At 43.4% G+C, this 25,351-nt stretch overlaps 1 protein-coding gene across 1 annotated transcript in view; it reads right to left on the bottom strand.

Moving 5' to 3' along the window:
- UCK2 (uridine-cytidine kinase 2) overlaps positions 1–25,351 on the bottom strand; it is a 73,957-nt gene that overhangs the window by 47,285 nt on the left and 1,321 nt on the right. The window lies entirely within an intron of this gene.

The raw sequence follows: 25,351 nt of genomic DNA, 5'->3' as shown, positions 1-25,351 counted from the left end.
TAACAACTCGCGGAATTCACTCAGACTCATGTCCATCGAGTCAGTGGTGCCATCCAGCCATCTCATCCTCTGTCTTCCTCTTCTCCTCCTGCCCCCAATCCCTCCCAGCATCAAAGTCTTTTCCAATGAGTGAACTCTTCGCATGAGATGGCCAAAGTACTGGAGCTTCAGCTTTAGCATCATTCCCTCCAAAGAAATCCCAGGGCTGATCTCCTTCAGAATGGACTGGTTGGATCTCCTTGCAGTCCAAGGGACTCTCAAGAGTCTTCTCCAACACCACAGTTCAAAAGCATCAATTCTTCAGCGCTCAGCCTTCTTCACAGTCCAACTCTCACATCCATACATGACCACAGGAAAAACCATAGCCTTGACTAGACGGACCTTAGTCGGCAAAGTAATGTCTCTGCTTTTGAATATGCTGTCTAGGTTGGTCACAACTTTTCTTCCAAGGAGTAAGCGTCTTTTAATTTCATGGCTGCAGTCACCATCTGCAGTGATTTTGGAGCCCCCCAAAATGAAGTCTGACACTGTTTCCACTGTTTCCCCATCTATTTCCCATGACGTGAAGGGACCGGATGCCATGATCTTCGTTTTCTGAAGGTTGAGCTTTAAGCCAACTTTTTCATTCTCCTCTTTCACTTTCATCAAGAGGCTTTTTAGTTCCTCTTCACGTTCTGCCATAAGGGTGGTGTCATCTGCATATCTGAGGTTATTGATATTTCTCCCGGCAATCTTGATTCCAGCTTGTGCTTCTTCCAACCCAGCATTTCTCATGATGTACTCTGCACAGAAGTTAAATAAACAGGGTGACAATATAGCCTTGACGGACTCCTATTCCTATTTGGAACCAGTCTGTTGTTCCATGTCCAGTTCTAACTGTTGCTTCCTGACCTGCATATAGGTTTCTCAAGAGGCAGGTCAGGTGGACTGGTATTCCCATCTCTGTAAGAATTTTCCACAGTTGACTGTGATCCACACAGTCACAGGCTTTGGCATAGTCAATAAAGCAGAAATAGATGTTTTTCTGGAACTCTCTTGCTTTTTCCATGATCCAGTGGATGTTGGCAATCTGATCTCTTGTTCCTCTGCCTTTTCTAAAACCAGTTTGAACATCTGGAATATGTTCATGGTTCACGTATTGCTGAAGCCTGGCTTGGAGATTTTGAGCATTCCTTTACTAGCGTGTGAGATGAGTGCAATTGTGCAGTAGTTGGAGCATTCTTTGGCATTGCCTTTTTTTGGGATTGGAATGAAAACTGACCTTTTCCAGTCCTGTGGCCACTGCTGAGTCTTCCAAATTTGCTGGCATACTGAGTGCAGCACTTTCACAGAATCACCTTTCAAGATTTGAAATAGCTCAATTGGAATTCCATCACCTCCACTAGCTTTGTTTATAGTGATGCTTTCTAAGGCCCACTTGACTTCACATTCCAGGATGTTCGGCTCTAGGTGAGTGATCACACCATCGTGATTATCTGGGTCATGAAAATCTTTTTTGTACAGTTCTTCTGTGTATTCTTGCCACCTCTTCTGAATATCTTCTGCTTCTGTTAGGTCCATACCATTTCTGTCCTTTATTGAGCCCATCTTTGCATGAAATGTTCCCTTGGTATCTCTAATTTTCTTGAAGAGATCTCTAGTCTTTCCCATTCTGTTGTTTTCCTCTATTTCTTTGCCTTCATCACTGAGGAAGGCTTTCTTCTCTCTTCTTGCTATTCTTTGGAACTCTGCTTTCAGATGCTTATATCTTTCCTTTTCTCCTTTGCTTTTCGCTACTCCTCTTTACACAGCTATTTGTTAAGCCTCCCCAGACAGCCATTTTGCTTTTTTGCATTTCTTTTCCATGGGGATGGTCTTGATCCCTGTCTCCTGTACAACGTCACATTTCATTCCATAGTTCATCAGGCACTCTGTCTATCAGATCTAGTCCCTTAAATTTATTTCTCACTTCCACTGTATAATCATAAGGGATTTGATTTAGGTCATACCTGAATGGTCTAGTGGTTTTCCCTACTTTCTTCAATTTAAGTCTGAATTTGGTAATAAGGAGTTCATGATCTGAGCCACATTCAGCTCCTGGTTTTGTTTTTGCTGACTGTATAGAGCTTCTCCATCTTGGGCTGCAAAGAATATAATCAATCTGATTTCGGTGTTGACCATCTGGTGATGTCCATGTGTAGAGTCTTCTCTTGTGTTGTTGGAAGAGGGTGTTAGTCAGGGGCAGCTGCCGGAAGGAGCAACCCCTCGTCCAAGGAGCGGTGGCTTCACGGGTGCAGGAGGGCCTAGAGGAGCTATTCCATGTTGAAGGTCAGGAGGGATGGTGGTGAAGAGATACCCCTCATCCAAGGTAAGAGAAACCCAAGTAGGACAGTAGGTGTTGCAAGAGGGCATCAGAGGGCAGACACACTGAAACCATAATCACAGAAAACTAGTCAATCTAATCACACTAGGACCACAGCCTTGTCTAACTAAATGAAACTAAGCCATCCCTGTGGGGCCACCCAAGATGGGCTGGTCATGGTGGGAAGGTCTGACACAATGTGGTCCATTGGGGAAGGGAATGGCAAACCACTTCAGTATTCTTGCCTTGAGAACCCCATGAACAGTATTAAAAGGCAAAATGATAGGATACTGAAAGAGGAACTCCTCAGGTCAGTAGGTGCCCAAAATGCTACTGGAGATCAGTGGAGAAATAACTCCAGAAAGAAGTAAGGGATAGAGCCAAAGCAAAAACAATACCTAGTTGTGGATGGGACTGGTGATAGAAGCAAGGTCCGATGCTGTAAAGAGCAATATGGCATAGGAACCTGGAATGTCAGGTCCATGAATCAAGGCAAATTGGAAGTGGTCAAACAGGAGATGGCAAGAGTAAACATCAACATTCTAGGAATCAGCGAACTAAAATGGATTGGAATGGGTGAACTTAACTCAGATGACCATTATATCTCCTACAGCGGGCAGGAATCCCTTAGAAGAAATGGGGTAGCCATCAAGGTCAACAAAAGAGTCTGAAATGCAGTACTTGGATGCAATCTCAAAACCAACAGAATGATCTCTGTTCGTTTCCAAGGCAAACCATTCAATATCACAGTAATCCAAGCCTATGCCCCAACCAGTAATGCTGAAGAAGCTGAAGTTGAACGGTTCTATGAAGACCTACAAGACCTTTTAGAACACCTAAAAAAGATGTCCTTTCATTATAGAGGACTGGAATGCAAAAGCAGGAAGTCAAGAAACACCTGGAGTAACAGGCAAGTTTGGCCTTGGAATTCGGAATGAAGCAGGGCAAAGGCTAATAGAGTTTTGCCAAGAGAACGCACTGGTCATAGCAAACAACTCAGCATAGCACTCGAAAAATCTGGTAACACCCAACACTCTCAAACACGATCCCACAACTCAGTATGAACAAAGTCTATATGATCATAATAATACGAAACTCTAAATGTCGCTCTAACCAAAATGATACACTTAACTATATTAGAAGAGACATAGGGAAAGTTTAAGTGTTAGCTAAAACCTCACCATCTACAAGAGGAAGTCAATAAAGCACGCTTAATATTGAGAGGAGAGAAAAGCTGAAAATATCAGTGAAAATGTGATTTTTTGAAACAGCAAAATAATCAAAGGAATTGGAAGTGCTTGTCTCTGGGGAGATGGGATGGAGTGGAGGAAGGACTTATTTGGGAATATAACCTTTGCTGCAGGGGTAGTTATCCTCATTGTCATCGTCACCATCACCTTCCTAAGAGCTAACATTTATTGGCTGTTTACTATATACCAGGTAACATTTCAGTGGCTTTGTCTATATTATTACTGCATGTGTTATTTCACCTCTTTTGAAAGGTACTATTTTGGTGCCCATTTTACAGATGAGAAAAATGAGGCACAGCAAGCAACTTTGCCCAAGACCACTCCACTAGGGAATAGCAGAGCTGAGGCAGGACTATTTGTCTTATATATCAAACACATTTTTTTTAACTTTTACCACAGTAATATGCAGGTTAAATTTTCAATCAGATACCTGTGCACAAGCAGCAGCATATGGAAATAAAAATAGCCAGTTAAATATGAGGGTATGTGCCATTTCCAGTGTACATGACAGAAGGCTCAGATGGGGAGAAAAGCAGGCATGACACTGCTATCACACCAAAATGGTTAGTTAATCTGAACAGGTGCCCCCTGTACACAGGCTGAGTCCACATGTTCCCTCAATCAGTGAGAACCTCTGTGCCCTAATGAGGAAAAGTCCAAACGACCCTCTCTGAAGTTTTACTCACACACACCTCATTTTCTCAGATTAGGAAATATACTTCTAATCTCTAAATGAAGTCAGCCTCCAGGATCCCTGTCGCCAGAGAATGAGAGTGTGTTAATTCCTATATCAAAAAGGGCTTTTTGTGTCCTCACACTTGATTCTGGGATAGAAAGCTCCTCCAGCAAAATATGCACACAAGATGCTACAGAGTTTAACAAATTGATGGTCTTCTGGCAGCTGACCCCATGCTAACCTAAGAGTCCCTATCCCACAGGGAAACCCTCTACTCCCACTGGAGGGGAACAGAAGGAAAGATGATAATCACTTCTCAAACAGTATTATAACATGTTATTACACAAAGAAAAAAATAACTTTAATTTTTTAAAAATGTATTTGGCTGTTCTGGGTCTTAGTTGCAGCATGCAAGATCTTCACTCTTTGTTACAGCAGGCACGCTCTCAGTTGTGGCATGCGGGATCTAGTTCCCTAAGCAGGAATCCAACACTGGCGCCCTTGCATTGGGAGTGTGGAGTCTTAGCCACTGGACCACTAGGGAAGTTCCACAAAGAAAATTTTAAGCAGTCTTGTTTTCTCATCAGCACAACTATAGGAACTGGGAAAAGATCAGAGTCAGTAACCAACACACTCCAACCTCCAAGTATGTATGCATGTTAAGTTGTTTCAGTCGTGCCCAGCTCTTGACCCCATGGACTATAGCCCGCCAGGCTCCTCTGTCCATGGGATTTTCCAGGCAAGAGTACTAGAGTGGGTTGCTGTGCCCTTCTCCAGGGGATCTTCCCGACCCAGGGATCAAACCTGCATCTCTTACGTCTCCTGCGTTGGCAGGGGGTTCTTTACCACTAGCGCCATCTGGGAAGCCCCTTTCAAGTAGGTATACCCTCAGAATTTAGCACCATTAATTTTCTTTACAGGAATGACAACTCCCAGCAAGAATCAACAGAAAACAGGTGACAGCAGCCATCCGGAGGAGCACGCCTATCCCCAGGATATTGCTGATGAGGCTAAACTGTCTCCCACATTTTAAGGAGACTAACATTTAGATAACATAAAATAATATCAGTCCTATCTATTCTTGCATAGCTAAGACAATGTCACATCTTGAGGGACAGAGTCCCCAAGTGGTCATGGAGGAATAGAAATGTTTCCCAAGATGGTAATGTTTATGTAAAAGGACTTTATCTATGAATAAGTGTATGCTTATAATTGAAAAGAAAAAGCTTTTTGAGGAAAACAACCAAACTGCACTGTAGAAGGGTGCTGAAAAAATACTTCATTCTTACTTTTTGTTTGGTATATTTCATGTTCATTCCATGCACCAGTGCAGAGCATCATGCTGGGAGCTGCAAGAAGCAAGCCGCCTGCCCTATAGAGCTTACACTGAGACTCAGCAGAGCAGAGTAGGGTTTAGGACACTGGAGTCAGGGGTGTGTTCATGTGTGTATGTGTGAGAGGGAGAGACACTGGAGTCAGGGGTGTGTGTGTGTGTGTGTGTGTGTGTGAGATTCTGGAGTCAGGGTGCATGTGTGCACATGCGCACATGGCTCAGTGATGTCTGACTCTTTGCAACCCCATAAACTGTAACCTACCAGGCTCCTCTGTCTATGGAATTTTCCAGGCAAGAATACTGGAGTGGGTTGCCATTTCCAACTCTAGTAGGAATCTTCCCAACCCAGGGAACAAACCCTCATCTCTTACATCTGCATTGGCAGGTGGATTCTTTACCACTGAGCCACCAGACACCCTGCTTGGATTTAAATGTCATTCCCACCATATACTGTTTATGCACTTAAGACTTACTTAACTACTCTGTAATATAAGCTCCTCACCTGGAAATCAGGGATAATTACAGTAACTTACCTTTCAGGGCTCTTAAAAGGATTGAAGGAGTTAATACATATATGATACTTGGAACACACAGTCAGTGCTCAGAAAAATATTCCCTATTATTTGTAAGTGTTTTGAAAAGAAATAGATAAGAAACACACATACAAATAATTTCAGATAGTATTAAGTGATACAAGGAAAATAAAATAAGGTAGAATAGAGTGACTGCAGGCACTCCAACATGTCATGTCAATGTCTTACACGAGCATGTGTTACTTTTGATTAAGAGAAAAAGAAGTGGCAAAAGATAAAAGTTTGTTCTTTCTAACAAATTATAAGACTGTGCCACCCTCAAAATACTTGAGCCCAACAATTTGAAACTGAAATATCCACCTAAGAGCACGGAGAAAAGTAATGGGTTTTTCCTATAAATACAGAGTTCATTTAAAGCTGACTTTCTTTTCCACAGTCACGTACAGTAACTTTTGACATGCACTAGTAGCTCTTAGATCCATGAAATCAGTTTTGCACACTAGTCCTATGTTCCAAAACCTCAGAGCACAGTCCATCTGCCATCCCAACGCGTGCTCTTCTCCCTCCACACAGCTCAACACTCATGTGCCAGGCAGAGCAGGGGGTCAGCCAGATGCAATGTCAACAAGCATGGCTCCTGCTGGTACAGGACCTACCAACATTAGTCTAACATTCAGCTCTGCAGAGAGCAAGGACCGTGAAGATCAACCAAGAATTATATATATATACATAAGATAAACTTTTCAGACTTCAAATTCTGATGTTAGAATGAAAAAAAAAGTTATCCAGATAAATCCATACAATAACTTAATGTTATACTCATGGCCAAAAAGGGGGGAGAAAAAAAAGAAACTCATTATATTCACTCAAGTATTTTGAGTACCTGTGATCTCCTAGGCACAGATAGGTTAATAGAGATGAAAGACATTGCTCAGTCTGCTGGTGGCCGCTGGTTCAAGCTGATGGAGCAGAAGAACACGTGCTCATCGTCTCTGCGAGTACAAAAACTGCAACTAGCTGCTGAACCACCATCAACAGGAGGATGCTGGAACCCACCAAAAAAAGATACCCCACGTCCAAGGACAGTCACGATAAAATCAAATGCCGTACACATCAGGTAGGTGACCCACAAACTGGAGAACAAGACGTTCTCCTATTGTGAAGGTTCTGAGCCTGGGGATCCAGCAAGGGGACCGGGAACCCCAGAGAACTGGACTTTGAAGGCCAGTGGGACTTGATTACAGGTTTTCCACAGGACGGGGGACCGCGAACAGCATGCTAGAGGGAGGAGAACACAGGATAGGAACCTTGATTCGGAGCACAGGAGACAGAGAACACCTCCCTTTGAAGAGATCAGACAAAAGCGGAGGGGACAACAGAAGCAGCCACACATCCAGAAATATGGAGGTGAGCTCTCTGAGATCTGGGAACTGGAAGCTGATGACTCGGTAGGAAAGGACAGGCTTGGTCTATGGAGAGACACAAAGTAAGCCTGGAGAGACTAAGCCATAGCTTAGGTGGGAGGCAATCCTGTCAGCAAGACTGAAGGCAAAAAGCCACACACCAAGAATTGTGGGGGAGTGACAAGCATGACCCCCTCCTGGAAACCGGAAAAGGTCAGTTTTCATTCCAATCTCAAAGAGAGGCAATGTCAAAAAATGGTAAAACCAGCACACAAGTGCACTCATCTCACAAGCTAGCAAAGTTAGGCTGAAAATTCTCCAAGCTAGGCTTCAACAGTACATGAACCAAGAACTTCCAGACGTTCAAGCTGGACTTAGAAAGGCAGAGGAACCAGAGATCAAATTGTCAACGTCTGTTGGATCATAGAAAAGGCAAGAGAGTTCCAGAAAAACATCTACTTCTCCTTCATTGACTATGCTAAAGCCACTGACTGTGCGGATCAAAATAAACTGTGGAAAAATCAAGAGATGGGAATATCAGACCACCTGACCTGCCTCCTGAGAAATCTGTATACAGGTCAAGAAACAATTAGAACCAGACATGGAACAACAGACTGATTCAAAATCGGGAAAGGAGTACATTAAGGTAGTTTATTGTCACCCTCCTTATTTAACTTATATGCAGAGTACAACATGCAAAATGCCAGGCTGGAGGAAGCACAAGCTGGAACGGTGACAGGAGAAATATCAACAACCTCAGAAATGCAGATGACAGCACCCTTATGGCAGAAAGCAAAGAAGAACTAAAGAGCCTCTTGATAAAAGTGAAAGAGGAGAGTGAAAATGCTGACTTAAAGCTAAACATTCAGAAAATTAAGATCATGGCATCTGGTCCCATCACTTCATGGCAAACAGATGGGGAAACAATGGAAATAGGGACAGACTTTATTTTTCTGGGCTCCAAAATCACTGCAGATGGTAACTGCAGCCATGAGATTAAAAGACACTTGCACCTTGGAAGAAAAGCTATGACAAACCTAGAGAGCATACATATTAAAAAGCAGAGACACTACTTTGCCCACAAAGGTCCGTCTTAGTCAAAGCTATGGTTTTTCCAGTGGTCACATATGGATGTGAGAGTTGGACCATGAAGAAAGCTGAGCGCCAAAGAACTGATGCTTTTGAACTGTGGTGTTGGAGAAGACTCTTTAGAGTCCCTTGGACTTCAAGGAGATTAAATAAGTCAATCCTAAAGGAAATTAGCCCTGAATATTCATTGGGAGGACTGATCCTGAAGCTGAAGGTCTAATACTTTGGCCACCTGATGCAAAAAACTGATTCCTTAGAAGAGACCCTGATGTTGGGACAGACTGAGGGCAGGAGGAGACAGGGACAACAGAGGATGAGATGGTTGGATGGCATCACCAACTCGATGGCTATAAATTTGAGCAAGCTCTGGGAGTTGATGATGGAAAGGGAAGCCTGGTGTGCTGCAGTCTGTGGGGTCACAAAGGGTTGGACAAGACTGAGAGACTGAACTGAACTGAGACATGACCCCTCCAGCAACAATGTGGAGAATGTTTTGAAAAAAGTCCCAGATTGGCTGCTGGGACATCTGCCATTGGAGAGTTATCCAAGCAAGAAACAATAGATGCGGGGGAGGAGCTATGCAGTACTTAGTCGCTCAGTTGTGTCTGATTCGTTGTGACCCCGTGGACTGTAGCCTACAAAGCTTCTCTGTCTGTGGGGGTTCTCCAGGCAAGAATACTGAAGTGGGTTGCCATACTCTCCTCCATGAGATCTTCCCAACCCAGGGATCAAACCCAGGTCTCCTGCATTACAGGCAGATTCTTTACCACCCGAGCTACCAGAGAAGCCTGCAGGGAAGGAGGGGAGGGGGGTAAATCCAAGAGAAATTCAGCAAGTGGAACTGCTGGGACCCTGGGAGTCTGGACGGATGTAAGGGGATGGAGGAGGCTGGAGAGTGAGAGACGGGACACACGGTTGCTGCCCCTTGCATTTATGTGGAGAGAAAATGCTTGTAGTACAGCACCTGTGACTGGAAGCAGATGAGGTTAGGTACTAGGGTCTAGTTCTGAATAAATTTAGTTCAGGACCATCAGTGGGCAATGCCCAGGAGACAGCTGCGTAAGTGGGAAAGGAACCCAGGAACAGGCTCAGGGCAAGAAATCACTTGGGAATCACCAACAAATGGAGGATACAGAATATGCAGAGGGTGAAAACCAGTGAGCCAAGAGGGGCTTCTAAGGCATAACACACGCACAGGCAGAAAAAACCCTCAGAGGTGACTGAGGAAGAACAGTGACACAAGGAGAAAACAAGCTAGCCTAGACAGGTGAAATCAAAAGACTTCCCAGAGAAAATGGTCATTGTCAATGTTACAGAAAAGTAAACTAAGCAATCAATAGCTTGAATGGACTTAGGGACTAGGTGACTGCTGGCGACTTTAGCAAGAAAAGCTTTACCATAGCCATTAACACTCTCCAGCTCCTCTGAACCTCTAACAGTACTTACTGACGGTACTATTTACTTGGCACTTGTCACACCTTCAATAACCAGACTAAGTCCTTTCTCTGCAAGAGGCTAGAATGGATAACCTACATTCCAGGATCCTGGAATCTAGAGGTCAGGTCTTGGATGGATGGAGGTATCAAGCTGAGTGAAATTAATCTGACAGAAAAAGACATATATCCTCTGCTACCACTTATGTGCAGAATCTGAAAAGAAAATAAGTGAGTGAATATAGCAACAGCAGCAGCAAACAAATAGACTCATAGGTATGGAGGACAAAATAGTGGTTACCAGTAAGGGAGGAGGGGCAAGACAGGGATAGAGGATTAAAAGGTACCTACTACTATGTATGAGATAAATAAGCTACAAGGATATATTGTACAGAACAGGGATTATAGCCAATATTTTATAGTAACTATAAATGAGAGTATCATCTACAAAAAACTTGAATTGCTATGTTGTGTACCTGAAACTAATATAATATTGTAAATCAACTATATCTCAAGAAAAACCAAAAGTTTTAAAGATATGGGAAAAGAAAATCAGAGGTCTAACAGCTGACTACAAGACGGTGAATGCCACCGGAGAAGAGTACAGGGAGTATTTTTAGTTGGGTTGAGAAGACATTTACTAAACAACTGCCACATGTTTCGGTGCTAGGTCAGCACTGGTGAGTAAGACCTCGACACATAAGCCCACTGAGGCCAAGGGCTTTATCTAATCACTGCTGTATTCATAGCATTTAACCGCATACCTGGCACTGTGTCAAAAGTTAATAAATGTTTGCGGAATGAACCAGTGAATGGAAACATGAGCTCTTCTCTTGGAGGAAGACAGTCTTGAAAGCTGCGGTGGTGTATTTACATACGTGTGTCTCCTATGCAAGGCCAAATTCCTAGATTCCAACCCTACAGCTATCAAATACTGCCTTGCCTCTAACAGGCAATCAAAACACAGCTGGGACGAGGGGTAGCGATAACAAGGAGCATGAGGACCTACACAGGTGTAGTCAATTTGTCATAATTCAGTGAACCGCACACCTGTAATTTACACACATTCCTGTGTGTTCTATTTTTAATTAGAAGGGCTTTCAAAGAAAGTAACGTTGAAAAATTGCTTCCCCCTCCCACCCCTGCTGCTGCTGCTAAGTCACTTCAGTCGTGTCCAACTCTGTGCGACCCCATAGACAGCCGTCCACCAGGCTCCCCCTTCCCTGGGATTCTCCAGGCAAGAACACTGGAGTGGGCTGACATTTCCTTCTCCAATGCATGAAAGTGAAATGTGAAAGTGAAGTCGCTCAGTTGTGTCTGACTCTTAGCGACTCCATGGACTGCAGCCTAACCAGACTCCTCCGCCCATGGGATTTTCCAGGCAAGAGTAGTGAGGTGGAGCGCCATTGCCTTCTCCGGCTCCCATCCCTAACTATCCTTTATAAAACAAGTTCACTTCTTCAAAAAAAGGACCACCACAGCTATTTCCTGGCAGTCCAGTGGTTAAGACTCCTCACTTCCATTGCCGAGCGTGCAGGCTCCATCCTGGTTGGGGAACTAAAATCCTCCAAATTTGGGCCAAACGAAAAAAAAGAAAAGAAAGTAAAAGGTTCACCTTAACAACTACAGAAAAAGAAAGGGCAATATCTGACTAGCCGTGGCCTTATCAGCAAAGAAGACAGGTCGCGGCGTCAAGGAACCAGCGTCACAGTGAGCAAGTGGGATCACACACCAGCACTATCATTGCCGCCAAGCCCGGACAGCACCAGGCTCATGTGTCACGGTGCTGTGCTGTCGGAAGGGGCAGCACAACGGCCAAAGAGCCTGCAGTGACAGCACAGCTGCCGCGGAGTGTGAGCCGCAGTGCAGGCAGGCGACGGTGCCGCCGCGAACCTCCTGCCATGTTTCTGCGCCTTCTCGTGGGATTCTAGCAACTCTCCAAACTAGACACCATTTCCTTCTCACAGACGTAGAAAGGGGTTCAGAAGAAACAGGTGAAGAGTGATAGACCTGGGGTCTTAACACAAGCATGCTGACTCCAAAGGCCACGGAGCTATCCGGAGCTACAGGAGTTCTACTTCAACCCTTGCTGGAAGGAGAGACATCACAAAGCTTTGATTCTATCACATCAACAAGACCCACAAAAGGAGCCTTGTGGCAGGTTGGGAATTTAGCCTTTCTCAGATGTCCAAAACACAAACTTCCCCACTTCAAGAATGATGTCTCCTGATCTTGTCCCTCCAGAACCCAAATGGTCCATCCAGCACAGCCCCTGGCTTACATCATCCAGAGGCAGACAAGGAGGGCTCCCCTTGCATCACCTTGCTGACTGCCTCTTATTCAACTACGATGTATCACTCAAGAGTCTGATCCCTATGCTTTCAAACACTTACTTTCTCAACAGAGCGGGCAGAGGAAAATGAAACCAGTGACTAATCAAAATGGCATGCTTTACAATCCCAATGTCCACTGACAGATGAGTAGATATATGTGCTGTGTGTGTGTATATACTTACATATATACACACACATAGACACACAGTGGAATAGTACTCAGTCATAGCAGAATAATGCCACTTGCTGCAACATGGACGGACCCAGACATTAGCCTACTAAGTGAAATAAACCAGAAAGATAGAGACAAACATCACATGATATCACTTCTATGTGGAATCTAAAATAGAACATAAGCAAATTTATCTACAAAGCAGAAACAGGCTTACAGATATAGATAGCGGGATTGTGGTGGCAGAGGTGGGAAGCTAAGGATGGACTGGGAGTTTGGGATTAGTAGACACAAACTATTATAACAGAATGGATAAACAACAGGTCTGACTGTATAGCACAGGGAACTATATTCAATATTCTGTGATAAACCATAATGGAAAAGAATATGAAAAAGAACGTATGTGTGTGTTGTCTGTATGTTGTCACGAAGTCATGTCCGACTCTCTGCGACCCCATGGGCTGTAGCCTGCCAGGCTCCTCTGTCCATACGATTCTCCAGGCAAGAGTACTGGAGTGGGTTGCCACTTCCTTCTCCAGGGGATCTTCCTGACTCAGGGACTGAGCCCGAGTCTCCTGCTTGGCAGACAGATTCTCTACCAGAGCCACCGGGGAAGCCCATATATGTCTGTATGCATTATCTGTATATATCACTGAATCATTTCGCTGTACAGCAGAAACAGATGCAACACTGTAATCAACTACACTTCAATAAAAAATGTTTCTTAAAAAAAAATCAACAGATCCCCAGGAGATTCAGCCCACCCGAAACAGCAGTCTCCTCACCAAATGCAACTTCTGTAGAAATTCTGGAGACGGTGCCCACAGACAACCAATACACCACACAACAGAGACAGACCCTCAGAAAACCTCCACTGAAACAAACGGTGATCACGTCACAGCTGCTCTGACAAACGCCAGGCTGGTTTCAAAGCACCTGTTGGTAGAGGTGCCAGCTTGTGAGCCACACAGACTGGCAGGCAACCTGTGGCCCAGGGGTCTCTGCCCTGGGTTCCCAGTTCTGTTCCTGCTCAGAACTACTTCTTAGTATCAGCCCTATCATAAATTTACTAGAATAATAAAGACCATAACTATTTCAGTTTACAAAGTATCTGCACTTCTTTTGTCAAAAAAAAAGAAAACATTTTAAATGGCAACATCTCAGATCTCAACCTGGCTGTTTCACAGCAGAAACTCAAGTAATACATATAATCATCTGTGTTGATGAAGAGAACACTAATAACCCCAACAGGATAACACAAAATTACACAAACAGCTACGGGCCGTGTCTCTCATGTCAAATCTCTCTATTTCAGAATGTTGCCTACAGGCCGCCCTAAATTCAGAAGAACATAAAGAGCTACCTACAGTGTTTTCTCATCCTATGGCTCTACTCAGCACGTCACCAACTCCACTCCATGCTACAAAAAGGCCTACATTCAGATGGATGCAAGGTGCCTAAAGCAAAGATAGTTTTTCTCAAAAGACGATGCACCTGCCTCCCTCTAAGATAATAACTGTGGTTTAAAAGATCTAGCGTTCTAGCATTTCTTGAGTTTAAGATCTAGTTTATATCAACAAGCATTTCATTAAACAAAATTAGGAGGCATCGCTAGTAAGACTTGACAGTAAAGTACTAAGGTTGATTATATATATTTTTTAAAATTAAACAAGGCTTCCCTTGTGGCTCAGCTGGTAAAGAATCCGCCTGCAATGCAGGAGACCTGGGTTCGATCCCTGGGTTGGGAAGAGTCCCTAGAGAAGGGAAAGGCTACCCACTCCAGTATTCTGGCCTGGAGAATTCCATGGACTGTATAGTCTGTGCGGTCACAAAGAGTCGGACACGACTGAGCAACTTTCCTTCCTTCCTTCCTTCTTAAGCAGGCACCTAAGCCATCTACCACGTACAATGATGCTGAGCTGAGCAATGCGCCTACCATCCAATCCTAGTGAAGAGATGCCCAAAAAGAGGAAGCACAGATGTCACCAGCAAAGGAACAATGATCTCCTAGCAACAGCCAAAGCAACTGGGTGAAGGGCTGAAAACTAGCATTAGAAGGGCTAACTGAGCAAGGGACTGGAAAAACCCAGTTCAGGTGGAAAATACACACGGCCCCAGGACCTGCTGGCCTGGAAAAATCGAGTTTCAGGTGGATGCCGGCAAGTGGTGAGAGACATCAATCAGTCTTTTAGAACCCCAACAAATGATTACAGATGCTTATGCAGGTTCGGAGTTGAGGATTCGAGAAGTACCTTGTCTGGGTGATCACTGGTAAGAAAACAAGAATACTCAAGGCAAGCTGCAGAACTGTGAAATGCTACGGTCTGACAGGACCCTAGAACATAGCTAAGAAGTAACTGGCAAAGCTGGACTGGAGCCCAAGTTTCCTGAATCAGTGGCCATGACGGGTGACTTGAAATACTAGTGCTGAACTGAATAACCTAATTAGGGGGCAACAAACCCTTTTACAATCCAGAGGTTTCCAGTTTTCTGCTCTCAACAAAATTAAAGGGAGCTAAGTGTTGAGTTGGTTGATTCATAAAGACACATCAGGTTGCGACAATTTAAATAATTCCGATAATTTAACAAACTAAGTGGCCAGGGCAGGAAAACAGTCACAGATGTGGAGAATGGATCTGTGGGCAGGGGTGTGGGGTGAGTTGAGAGCAGCCCTGGCATCTATACACCACCATATGCCCACACACAACGAGCAGGGAGCTGCTGCACAGCGTGCGGGGCTCAGCTCTGCGTTCCGTGGGACCTAGAAGGCTGGGACGCTGCGGGGAAAGCAAGGAGGCGGCTCAAGAGGAAGGGAATATATGTATACGTACAGGGGATTTCTGTTGTTGTACAGCAGAAACTGACAAAACAGTGTAAAGCAACTATATTCCAGCTAAAAATAAAAATAGTAAGTGAACCTGATATAACAAAAGTTCTTCTGATCCTATCTACTTCTGTCAACAAGGTTTCTCAAATTTACATCTACGCAAATGAAAAACCTTATTCTCGCATGAAGTAGTAATCATTCCCCAGTACATGAAATAATTCAGTGTTGCAGCTCCATTTGTCTCAAGTTGCTTTCCAACATAATTCTACCTTTCATGTTTAATTACATATCCAAAACGTATGCCTACTTGTTCTGATTAATTTATGTTAATAACCATACTGACACAAACCAAAAGAAATTAACACTGAAGAGACTTATGAGGATAGAAAATAAAAAATCATTCCCATCACTCCATATTTTTGTTGCAGAAAGATGACAGAATGATCAATAAAAGATTTTCAAGTATAAAAATTAATTAACATGTTTGTGGAGCAAGTGGAACTGAAATATCATTTCAAGGAGAAAAAAATGAAAAATTTACATTTTTGATTCAATGAAAAGCTTAGTCATGTATTTTTTAAATGGATGACAATAGGTCAACTTATAACAGTATTTAGAGCCCACTAGATTCATTTTAGAAGAATGAGATAATTGTTGTTTTAAAACATCAACATTTACAATATATCAGAAATTACATGATTTGCTACTCTACTTATGTGATGAAAAACCATGTGATGGGGATAAAGAATTCTCCAAAATTCTCAGCAGAAATGTATGCAAACATTTAAAGGCCATAGTCCAAAATCACAGGTCAACACTCTTAGCATCCCAGTACCCTACAAGCTCCCTGTGCCAACGTGCACAGGGCATGGACAGAGCTCACCCTCCATCTAGGAAGAGATGACTCTAGAGACACCTGCAGAACTCTGGACTTCCTTCAAGACAGGCAGGCAAACAGAGGATGTTTGCTGAGATATGAAGCAACAGCTCTTCAGCTGAGGGGAGCGAAGAAATGCGGACGGGAGGGGAGATATCAGACCAGACAGCATACTTACAGACTGATTAAAGTGATTAAAGAAAAGAAGCACAGCTCAAGTTCAAGGACACATACAAATATTCTTATGCTTCCATGTGCATACTAGACAAAAAGTCGTACCTTACTGAAGCTCTACACAAAGGTGCCACAAGTCATACAAAAGGCCAAGTGGCAGAATCTTCTGTCACCATTACTGTGAAAATGAATGCTCAGCCAAAATGAATGTGGGACCACACAGGATGGGACTAAAATGCACTGCTGGACACGCCAGGGCACTCAAGGCTACTATGTAGGGCTCTCAAGGTTACTATAGGAAGTATGAGTGGTTCAGAGATACTCTTGACACTTTTCCTGCAGTTTCACACGGGGTATCCATGTGAAAATAACTGCGTTTTATTAATAAAAGAAACCACTTCCCTGGTGGTGCAGTGACTAGGAATCCAGGTTTGATCTCTAGTCAGGAAACTAAGATTCCATTCGCCTCTGAACTCCTAGTGGCTGAGATGGTAAAGAGTCTGCCTGCAATGTGGGAGACCCAACTTCAGTCCCTGGGCCGGAAAGATCTTCTGGAGAAGGAAATGACAACCCACTCCAGTATTCTTGCCTGGAAAGTCCCATGGACGGAGGAGCCTGGTAGGCTACAGTCCATAGGGTCACAGAAGAGTCTAACACGACTGAGTGACCTCACTCTCTCTCTCTCTCTGAACACCTCAGTCTGTGCACCCCCATGCACTGCAAGGAAGATCTTGCATGCTGCAACTAAGATCCAAGGCAGCCAAATAAATAAATTTTTTTAAAATTTTCTTTAAAAAAAAAAAAGGAACCCTATGCTCTGAAAAGATCATTTTTAATAGCCAGGTGCCAATGCAAATTGATCTTTTTTAGTATTATCATTCTCTTCCATCATCATTCAAAACTCTCAAAGCATACATGATGTGTTTTAGAACCAATGTCCCCAGGACGTCCCTGTGAGTGAGGACTCTGTGCTTCCACTGTAGGGGGCCTGTGTTCACTCCCTGGCAGGGGAGCTAAGGTCCCACAGGCCACACAGCATGGACGAAAGACAAAATAGAAGCAATGCCCTCATACCTAATCAGAGTTCTGCTTACACGAGGCCTGAAAGTCCACCGTTTTATACGATTCTTCATAGTTCTCAGGTTAAACAGTGCACTGATGGTACTGCTGTGACTGTAAATGCTTTGCTTTCTGAGTCAACTCTCCTGTTAGACTTTACTGAATGCTGATGAGTCTGCTCTGTTAACACCTGATGACCTTTATACCTCTTTGTCTTTCAGAAAGTCTGTCTTTTGGGACTTCCCTGGCAGTCCACTGGCTAAGACTCTGTCTCTCAATGCTGGGGCCCTGGGTTTGATCCCTGGTTGGGGAACTAGATCCCACGCCACAGCTAAGACCCTGTGCAACCAAATAAATAAATAAAAATAAATATAAAAAAAAAGAAAGTCTGTCTTTTCTTTATTATCTTCATGTAAATTTTTCAGTGCATTTGAAAATATTTCACTTTTTTTTTTTTAATTTTAAAATCTTTAATTCTTACATGCGTTCCCAAACATGACCCCCCCTCCCACCTCCCTCCCCACAACATCTCTCTGGGTCATCCCCATGCACCAGCCCCAAGCATGCTGCACCCTACGTCAGACATGGACTGGCAATTCAATTCTTACATGATAGTATACATGTTAGAATTCCCATTCTCCCAAATCATCCCACCCTCTCCCTCTCCCTCTGAGTCCAAAAGTCCGTTATACACATCTGTTGTCTTTTTTCCTGTCTTGCATACAGGGTAGTCATTGCCATCTTCCTAAATTCCATATATATGTGTTAGTATACTGTATTGGTGTTTTTCTTTCTGGCTTACTTCACTCTGTATAATTGGCTCCAGTTTCATCCATCTCATCAGAACTGATTCAAATGAATTTAACGGTTGAGTAATACTCCATTGTGTATATGTACCACAGCTTTCTTATCCATTCATCTGCTGATGGACATCTAGGTTGTTTCCATGTCCTGGCTATTATAAACAGTGCTGCGATGAACATTGGGGTACATGTGTCTCTTTCAATTCTGGTTTCCTCGGTGTGTATGCCCAGCAGTGGGATTGCTGGGTCATAAGGTAGTTCTATTTGCAATTTTTTAAGGAATCTCCACACTGTTCTCCACAAACACATGAAAAGATGCTCAACATCACTCATTATTAGAGAAATGCAAATCAAAACCACACCAGTCAGAATGGCTGCGATCCAAAAGTCTGCAAGCAATAAATGCTGGAGAGGGTGTGGAGAAAAGGGAACCCTCCTACACTGTTGATGGGAATGCAAACTAGTACAGCCACTATGGAGAACAGTGTGGAGATTCCTTAAAAAATATTTCACTTTCAAAAGAAGTTTTTGATTTGCTGTCGAAAGAAAATAAATACATGTATTAAAATCAAATTAAATATTAAAAATAATACTTTGAAAATGTTCCCATTGTTAGGTAACTTAGTTGTCAAAAACTATGCGTGCAACTATAAAACTCATAAATAGAAACCTGTAAACACCTGTAAATAATTCCAATGAGGGTTTTCAGTGGGTTTTGAATCCACTAGTTAAAAAAAATAAATAAATGGAGCACCTTGGTTTGCAAAAACAGCTGATGGACAACAAAGATGAAAATTTCCTAGCTATAATTGGGGGATGGCACTCTCATAACTAGATAAATACTACAAATGATGAGTTTCTTGTACCTGGATCATTTTGGGCAATAACTTTTTCAAATACAGTCATTAAATCAAGATTTGAGAGACTTATTAACAGAAACAAACCTTCAACCTTATATCATCACTAACAGTAATATCACCAAGATCATGAATCATCACATTTAAGTAAGGTTTTTAAAAATCAAACATTCAGTAAGAATCAAAAGGCTTTAAAGAAGCCACATTTTTAAGTGTATATCTCATCTTTCCATAATCATTATGGAAATTATCATAATCATTTCCATTATCATTCCATAATCCTTACTTTTGTTTTGAATTCTATTAATTATACTGACAGGATTTACATATTCAGGTACATGATACTTTATAACAACATAATCAAATTCTTTAATGATAAATTAGTTTAATGATAAAAAGTTTGCTGGACAAGAAAGCACATACATATATACATACACACACACAGATTATTCCCTCAAACTTTAAAAATTGAGACACATGTCTAAAAAATCTTAGGGATATTAAGCAAATCCAACAGCACCATCTCTACAACCTGTCTCCATCACAAGACCTCATGAGAATAAGACTCAGTGAAGAAATAGTATCAATGAAAAGACACAATCAAAAAATGGGAGGAAGAAAAAGATAAAGTATTAAAAAATGTTTGAGACAAAAAAAAAAAAATGGGTAGAAAACCTAAACAGATGTCTCTCCAAAGATACAGAAACAGCCAACAGGGACGTGAAAAGATGTTCAACATTGCTAATTATCAGAGAAATGTATATCAAAATGGCCATCATAAAAAAGTCTGCAAATAACAAGTGCTGGGGAGGGCATGGGGAAAGGGGAACCCTCCTACACTATTGGTGGGTACTTAAAAAAATTTTTTTTAAATAGTATCAGGCAGAAGACCTAAGCAAATGCTATAGGCATGGTGAGCTGGAGCTAGGTGACCAGACAGCGTGCATCAGGAACACACTTCAAAGACTTTCCAACAGGAAATAAAGGAGGCAACAGCAAGCAGCATGCCCTGCTGTCTGGGCTTGGTTCTAATAGGCACATGGCTAGAGGCACTAGCGCAATGAACAAGAGGGGAATTTCAGCCAGAGCAAACAGCAAATGTGAAGAGCCCTGGGTGTCGGGGGCGGGGCGGCGGGAGTCTGGGGGGGGGGGGGGGGTGGTAGGGGGCCGGATGGACCAAGCCAGGAGCGTGGCCAGAATCAAGAGCAAAGAGCGGCAGGAGAGCAGCAGGGCCAGATCACGCCAGGCCTGTCACGCAGCAGCTTGGGGCAGTACAAAGCAGACAATGTCAGCTCTGTTTCTCACAGCAGGACTTCAGTTCCATGGTTCTGGAAGCACCTGATGGAGGGACGGTATGGACTAAGTGATCTGGTTGGATGGGGATGGCTGCTGAGGTTCCAAAAACCCAGGTCCAGGGAGCATTCCAGGGCGCTCCAAAAGCAGATGCTGACTCATGGTCAAGCCAAGCTGACGGCTCCCACCTCTGAAGGGACTGTGATGTCCTCTCTTGGGCTGTATTATTCATACACTGTCCAACCGACCTGCCTTAAAATAAATACCTCTGAGGGCTAGTCTCTGCTGGCAAAGAAAGTCCAAAACAGGAGTAGGTTTAGTAAAGGAAAAACCTGGATTCCTATCCAGCGTCTGTCACTGACTACATGACCTCTCCCATTGTTACCCATCAATGGGGAAGATACCTGCCCCACTTCAAAGGGAAGAGACAATCAAATGCTTTAATGCTAAACTGGCTGGCTGGTAAAAGCTGTTTAAGCAGTTTTACACTATACTGACAGAGACGTTCTCTCATATTTTCTTATTTCCTGAGTTCCTCTCAAGTCCAAGCGCTTGATACAGTATTCTGCACAGTGACATTCAGCAAATATCCATTTAGCACACATTAAATAAATACTAGACTCTGAACAAGCAATACCAATAAGTTAGGGTTTGGGTGGGCTTTTTATTGTCTATCATTGCAACACAAATAGGACAATTAAATATGGTTTCAACTGTGGCTTCAAAAGCCTATTTCAAATAGTCATGAATGAAAAGAATAAAAGGGTAATTATAAACTACGGTTTGCCTAACTCAGTCCAACAAATGCTGAATGACAATGCTGTATAAAACACTGCAACGGGCATTAAAGCAAAAATAAATGAGTTGCTCTTACAGAACTTTTATTATAGTGAGGGAAGCAGTCAACAAATAACCCCAGCAATTGGGGGCTTCCCTGGTGGCTCAATGGTAAAGAATCTGCCTGCTAATGCAGGAGGTATGGGTTAGATCCCTGACTTTGGAAGATCTTATGGAGAAAGAAATGGCAACCCACTCCAGTATTCTTGGGGTTCCCAACTGGTGCTAGTGGTAAAGAAGCCGCCTGCCAATGCAGTAGGCATAAAAGACAAGACTTCGATCCCTGGGTCAGGAAGATCCCTTGGAAAAGGGAATGGCAACCCACTCCAGTATTCTTGCCTGGAGAATTTCAGGGACAGAGGAGCCTGCAGTTCACAGGGTCTCAGAGAGTCATGCACAACTTAGCAACTAAACAGCAATGGCAAAATGTGGTGAAACTACAGAGCATTAGAGAGGAAAAAAAAAATAATTCTGATTAAGGATATGGTAACAAGGTTCCCTGGAGGAAGTATTAACCTAACTGAAGCCTTAAAAGGATTATAGGCCATTCCAGAGAAAAGACCAGGAGCAAAAGTAGAACTGAAAGCAAGGGAGGTTCAAAAGGGTGAGGATATATGCATACCTATGGCTGATTCATGTTGAGCTTTGACAAAAAAACAGCAAAGTTCTGTAAAGCAATTATCCTCCAATAAATAAATAATGAATTTTTTTAAAAAGTATAACTGAAAGCAGCTCCACAGATGTGTGGTGTATATTTGGGTGTGGGGAAGCAGGACAAGAGTAGAAAAATAAACAGTCTGGGCCACATCTTGGGGGCAGGGAACTGCACAATGTGCTGAAATACCTGACTTGTAGTCTGGGTGATGGAGACGCATTCAAGGTTTCCCAAAAGAAGAGTGACCCAGTCAGAGCTAAGCTAAAGAAGACCTCTCTGAGGAAGTGCAGAAAAAGAAACTATTTTAACCGGCCAAAGAAGAAGCCACAGGGCATTAAACAGCTAAAGTGAAGAGAACAGGGAATGGCAGCTAAAGTCACGGGTATATATGCAGGTAAAGAAATTTAAACTGTCATTTTCCCCACCAACCATGGTTACGTGTTGCTCTCTAGACCTGTCCTTTAAGAGGAAATATGAGAATCTGGTCTTCAACAAACATCCAGATTACTTTCTCAACCCACCACAATTTTAGGTGAGTTTTTAGCAGTGATTTATCATGTCAGCCCAGTAAAGCTTACTCTAGAGTTCTAATTCATCTTCATTTGTAAAACAAACTTTTAAAATGTGATATATGGAGCAGCAATCACTATTTTTGCCTTCCACAACCAAAATAATTTAGGCTAAGATAAAATACTTGCAACTCAGGGCAGCCACAACACTTAGACAAATTAGAGCTCTCCAGAGAAGCTAAACAGGCAGTTGTTTTCTCTTATAAAGCAGGGGAGAGAGCAGTGAAGATCTATACTATGCGGCCAAGGTGCATTTCCATTTCCTTTTGGGTCAAGTACCTCTGAAACCATTCTGTAGCCATTTCCAAGTAGCCCCTTTCCAGGTTGAAGGTGTAAACTTGTGTTCTCCAGGCATGCCTTAGTCAAGTCTTCTTAAACAAGAACAATGACTAGGACAGAGCAGTACCTATCTAGTTCTGGCTCCACCACTAAATATATGATCTGAATTCATTATTTTCCTCATCCATCAGTGATGAGATGAAGTGCTGGACTCCAGGACCTCTGAGGTTTCTTCTAGCTCTAAAAGATGCCCTTGGACCCTTTCAGTTCAGTTCAGTTCAGTCGCTCAGTCATGTCCGACCCCATGAATCGCAGCACACCAGGCCTACTCTCTCGGAGTTCACCATCTCTCGGAGTTCACTCAAACTCACATCCATCGAGTCGGTGATGCCATCCAGCCATCTCATCCTTGGTCGTCCCCTTCTCCTCCTGCCCCCAATCCCTCCCAGCATCACAGTCTTTTCCAATGAGTCAACTCTTCGCATGAGGTGGCCAAAGTACTAGAGTTTCAGCTTTAGCATCATTCCTTCCAAAGAACACCCAGGGCTGATCTCCTTCAGAATGGACTGGTTGGATCTCCTTGCAGTCCAAGGGACTCTCAAGAGTCCTCTCCAACACCACAGTTCAAAAGCATCAATTCTTCGGTGCTCAGTCTTCTTCACAGTCCAACTCTCACATCCATACATGACCACTGGAAAAACCATAGCCTTGACTAGACGGACCTTTGTTGGCAAAGTAATGTCTCTGCTTTTCAATATGCTATCCAGGTTGAACCCTTTGCCTTCTCCCAAATTCCTTTAACAAGCCCAGAGCAAATACCCAGGAAGCAGAGTATCAACCTGGCTTCCAGAGCCTCCTGTACTAAAATGTTCAGGCTTGAGATTCCCAAACGAGGTCCAATCTGTTGATAGGGACCATCCTTTAAACAAAAACAAACCCCAGGCAAAAACAAAAATTCAAACTCCTTGGAAGAAAGATGCTAAAGATGCTAAAGACTGGATTATAGAATCACGACATAATTGCCGCAAACTGACTACAACACAAAATTTTCAAAGTCCAGTGCTCCTTGGGACTTTTTTAGTAACAAAAAAATTATAAAATAACTCTAAGCAATGACAAACTACTTGTGATTGCCCAAAAGGTACAACATGCTTTAAAAACTGCATGAGGGACTTTCCTGGCAGTCCGATGGTTAAGACTCCACATGCTGCCAATGCAGGGAGTGCATGCTTGATCTCTACTGAGGGAACTAAAAGCCCACATGCCACTTGACACAGCCAAAGATTTAAAACTGTGTGAAAACAGACCCTTTTTGGGGAGTATCTTCTTCCTTGATTAGAAACAGGGACAAAAGAGAGCTCGCTTAAGAGCTCTATTACTAGTTCCTACCTGACACCTTACCAAAATAACACTTACATGTATACTGATATCAACTGAGAACAGGTGATCATTCAGGAACACAAAAATAAGAAGGGAGTTATTTCATCTTTCAGGATCTCAATTTCTACCTCTGTAGTAACTATTTAGTTGATTACCAAGGTCATTTTGTTTCTAAATGCTACACTCATATGTCAGTTTGTCTCCCTACCCCTAGGAGGGCTGGATCTCAGGTCAATATTTGAGTCCAACTATACCCCACATCGGCTTCCCTGATGGCTCAGACGGTAAAGAATCTGCCTTCAATGCAGGAGACCCAGGTTCGATCCCCGGGTTGGAAAAATCCCTGGAGAAGGGAATGCCAACCCACTCCAGTATTCTTGCCTGGAGAGTTCCATGGACAGAGGAGCCTGTCGGCCTCCAATCCACGGAGTCGCAAAGAGTCGGACACGACTGAGCGACTAACACACGCACACGCGCACACACACACACACACACACACACACACGCCTGGTATTGTGGTAGGAGCGCTACAGTCCATGGAGTCACAACACGACTGAGCGACACGCACACACACGCCAGGTATTGTGCTAGGAGCGCTGGGAATACAGCCATCAACAACAAAAAAGAAGCCGCGCGACACGAATACGCTCGGGGGGTGGGGGGTGGGGTGCTGGTTCTAATGTAACAGTTAAACTTCCTAAAAGAACTGGCATCCTGGTTTGGCTTTGGCTTAACATGGAAAAAATTTCAAAATTAAAAAAAGGCATTCAACCAGGGGCAAATTCAACATAAACTTCTGGGCCCTAAAGCAGGCAGATTTCCTAACCCTGGGAGCCACGGACGAGATTAACTAATCAATAAAGAAGTTCCACAGCGCCAGCTGCCGCTTCTGGGCCCCACGCGCCGAACTAGTCCAGACCTGGAGGGAAACGTGTAAAACCAAAATGGAGGAGGGGCTCCGGCAGAGTCAGATCCGGAGCGAAAACCTCGTGGCTCTCCTCTCATGGCGCCAACCAGCCTTCCTGCTCCGCTCTCCCCAACCCTAGGAGGCATCATCTCGCCTCGCCAGACGCAGCGCGCAGCACCCATGTCTCGCAGGCTCCCCTTGAGCCCGTGCGCAGAATCAACTTGGAGATTGTTAAACAGCAGGGGAAACAAGTAGCCACCTTAAAGGAAGG

This window comes from Ovis canadensis, chromosome 1, assembly GCF_042477335.2.
Source record: "Ovis canadensis isolate MfBH-ARS-UI-01 breed Bighorn chromosome 1, ARS-UI_OviCan_v2, whole genome shotgun sequence".
In the NCBI taxonomy this organism is placed as follows: Eukaryota; Metazoa; Chordata; class Mammalia; order Artiodactyla; family Bovidae; genus Ovis; species Ovis canadensis.
This window is presented reverse-complemented; position numbering and strand designations above follow the sequence as displayed.